The sequence below is a fragment of the Callospermophilus lateralis genome, chromosome 14, assembly GCF_048772815.1.
Source record: "Callospermophilus lateralis isolate mCalLat2 chromosome 14, mCalLat2.hap1, whole genome shotgun sequence".
NCBI classification, from domain to species: domain Eukaryota; kingdom Metazoa; phylum Chordata; class Mammalia; order Rodentia; family Sciuridae; genus Callospermophilus; species Callospermophilus lateralis.
In genome coordinates this window covers 37713934-37716711 of record NC_135318.1, presented here as the reverse complement: position 1 = coordinate 37716711, position 2778 = coordinate 37713934, and the positions used below count along the sequence as shown (strand labels likewise).

At 40.1% G+C, this 2778-nt stretch overlaps 1 non-coding gene across 1 annotated transcript; it reads left to right on the top strand.

Annotated features, from left to right (window-relative positions):
• The first annotated feature begins 1695 nt into the window (after window positions 1-1695).
• On the top strand, window positions 1696-1768 carry Trnaa-ugc (transfer RNA alanine (anticodon UGC)). The gene has a single exon. It is a non-coding gene; the product is annotated as a tRNA-Ala (tRNA).
• The last annotated feature ends 1010 nt before the right edge of the window (window positions 1769-2778 follow it).

Here is a 2778-nt window from a genome sequence, read left to right as displayed (position 1 = left end):
GGCAACCTTGCCAGCACACAGTCCCCCAGAGAAAAAGGGAGTCCTTGAGCTGATTCTAATACCCCGCCCCCCAGCATGCCTTGGGCTGTAATACATTTGTGTGTTCTTTTCCCTGTAATGTAAAATAAGCTTGGAAATGCAAAAGAACAAAAATAGACCAAATAATTCTAAAGAAGAACAATTTTAGAGAACTTACATTATCTGACTTTCAAATTTTCTATAAAGCTATAGTAGTCAAGAGAGCGAGGTACTGAAGAAAGAAGAGACATTTATTTATAGATCAATGGTATATGCCCGAGGCTGAGGCAGGAGGATCTAAAGTTCCAGGTCATTCTGGGTGACTTAGCCGGACTGGTTCTCAAAATAAAAAGGGTTGGGGATATAACTCAGTGGTAGGGTGCCCTGGGTTCAGTCTCCTACTGTAGTAGGAGAGAGAAGGAGGAGTGTGTGTGTGTGTGTGTGTGTGTGTGTAGATAGACAAGATAGAGAGAGAGAGAGAGAGAGAGAGAGAGAGAGAGAGAGAGAGAATAGAATACACAATCCATAAAAAGAATCACATATATAAGGTCAATTGATTTCTTTTTTTATTCTGGAGATTGAACCCAGGGTGTTTAGCCACTGAACTACATTCCCAGATCTTTTAAAATTTTTTATTTTAAATCAGGGTCTCACTCAGATGCTTAGGGCCTCACTAAATTACTGAGGCTGGCTTTGAACGTGATCCTCCTGTCTCAGCCTCTGGGATGCAAGCATGTGCTGCTGCACCCAGATAGGTCAATTGATTTTTGACAAAGACTCAAACATACTTCAATGGAAAAAAATATATAAGGTTTCAAGGAATGATGTCAGAACAATTAGATACTCATATGCACAAAAATGAACCTCAATCCACACTTCATACCCTGTAAAATAACATAAAATACATCATAGAAACAGATGTAAAACCTTAAACTCTAAAATTTCTAGAGGAAAACATTTGTGAACTTGGAGTAAGCTGAGATGTCTTACATGTGACATCAATAACACAACATGTAGAAGAAAAAACTTAATAATGTGGGTCAAAATTAAGAAAACTTGCTGACTGCTGTGGAAAATGCCTTTAATCCCAGTCACTCTGGAGGCTGAGGCAGGAGGACTGGAAGTTCAAAGCCAGCCTCAGCAATTTAGTGATATGCTAGGCAATTTAGTGAGACCCTGTTTCTAAATAAATAAATAAATAGGGCTGGGGATGTGTCTCAGAGGATAACCATTCCTGGGTTCAATCCTTGGTACCAAAAAAATTTAAAAAAAGATTGTCTGGGGCTGAGGGTGTAGATCAGTGGTAAAATAACTACTTGTCCTGTGTTACATTCCCAACACTACAAAAAGAAAAAAAAAATTAAGAACTCTTCAAAATTAGGAATTCTGTGCTTCAAAAGATAGCATTAGCCAGGCATGGTGGCGCATTTCTGTAATCCCAGCAATTTGGGAGGCTGAAGCAGGAACATCACAAATTCAAAGCCAGCCTTGTCAACCTATCAAGACCCTGTCTCTAAATAAAAACTTTGAAAGAGGGGGCTGGGGTTGTAGCTCAATATAGAGTGCTTGCCTAGCATATGTGAGGCACTGGATTTGATTCTCAGTACCACATATAAATAAATAAATAAAACAAACGTTTACAAAAATCTAAAAGAAAAACCATTTTAAAAAATGGCTGGGGATATAGCTCAGTTGGTAGAGTGCTTGCCTTGCATGCACAAGGCCCTGGGTTCAATCCCCAGTACCACCCCCTCCAAAAAAAGGGCGGAGGGCTGGGAATGTGGCTCAGTAGTTAAGCACCCCTGAGTTCAATCCCTGGTGCACCCCCCCCCCCAAAAAAAAAGACAGTGTTAAAAGAATGAAAAGACAGGTCGCAAGCTGGGTGAGAACTTTTACAAAACATATATCTAATGAAGGACTTGACTCCAGAACTCCCCAAACTTAAATCATAAACAAAGTGAACCCAACTTAAAATATGGCTTCTGTATTTGAACAGATACTTCCCCAAAGACAATATAGGCATGGGAAATAAGCACATGCAAAAATGTTCAACTTAATTAGTTATTCGGGAAATGCAAATTAAAACCACAGAGAGATACCACTACATATCTATTAGAAGTAGGCTTAAGAAAGGGGCTGGGGGTGTAGCTCAGTGGTAGAGTGCTTGCCTGGCATGCATGAGGCTCTGGGTTCCAACCCCAGCACCACAGGGAGAAAAAAAAATAGAATTAGACTTAAAACAAAACAACAAACCCAAGTTCTGGCGAGAACACCAAGCAACGGGAATGCTCATACATTGCTAGTAGGAATGCAAAAACATACAGCCTCTTTGGAAGACAGTTTGGCAGTTTCACATCAAGCTAAACATTTACCATGCAGCCCAGAAATCCCACTCCTGGGTCTTTACCCAAGAGAAATGAAAATCTATGTTTATAGCAGTTTTATTCATAATTGCCCAAAACTGGTAACAACCCAGATGTCCCTCAACTAGAGCATAAATAATATGTGGTACATTCAGACAGCAAAGTGTCATTCTGCAATAAAAAGGAAGGTAATAGTGGTGTGCAGAACAACATGAACGAATCTCGGTTTTCTTATGCTAAGTGAAAGAAGCGAACCTCAAGGCTACATACTCTGTATTTCCATTTATATGATATTTGGGAGAAAGTAAAACTACAAGGACAGAAAACGGATCACTGGTTGCCAGGGATGGGGCTGGGGGAAAGGTTGGCCACAAAGAGGCACAGGGAACTTTTTGTT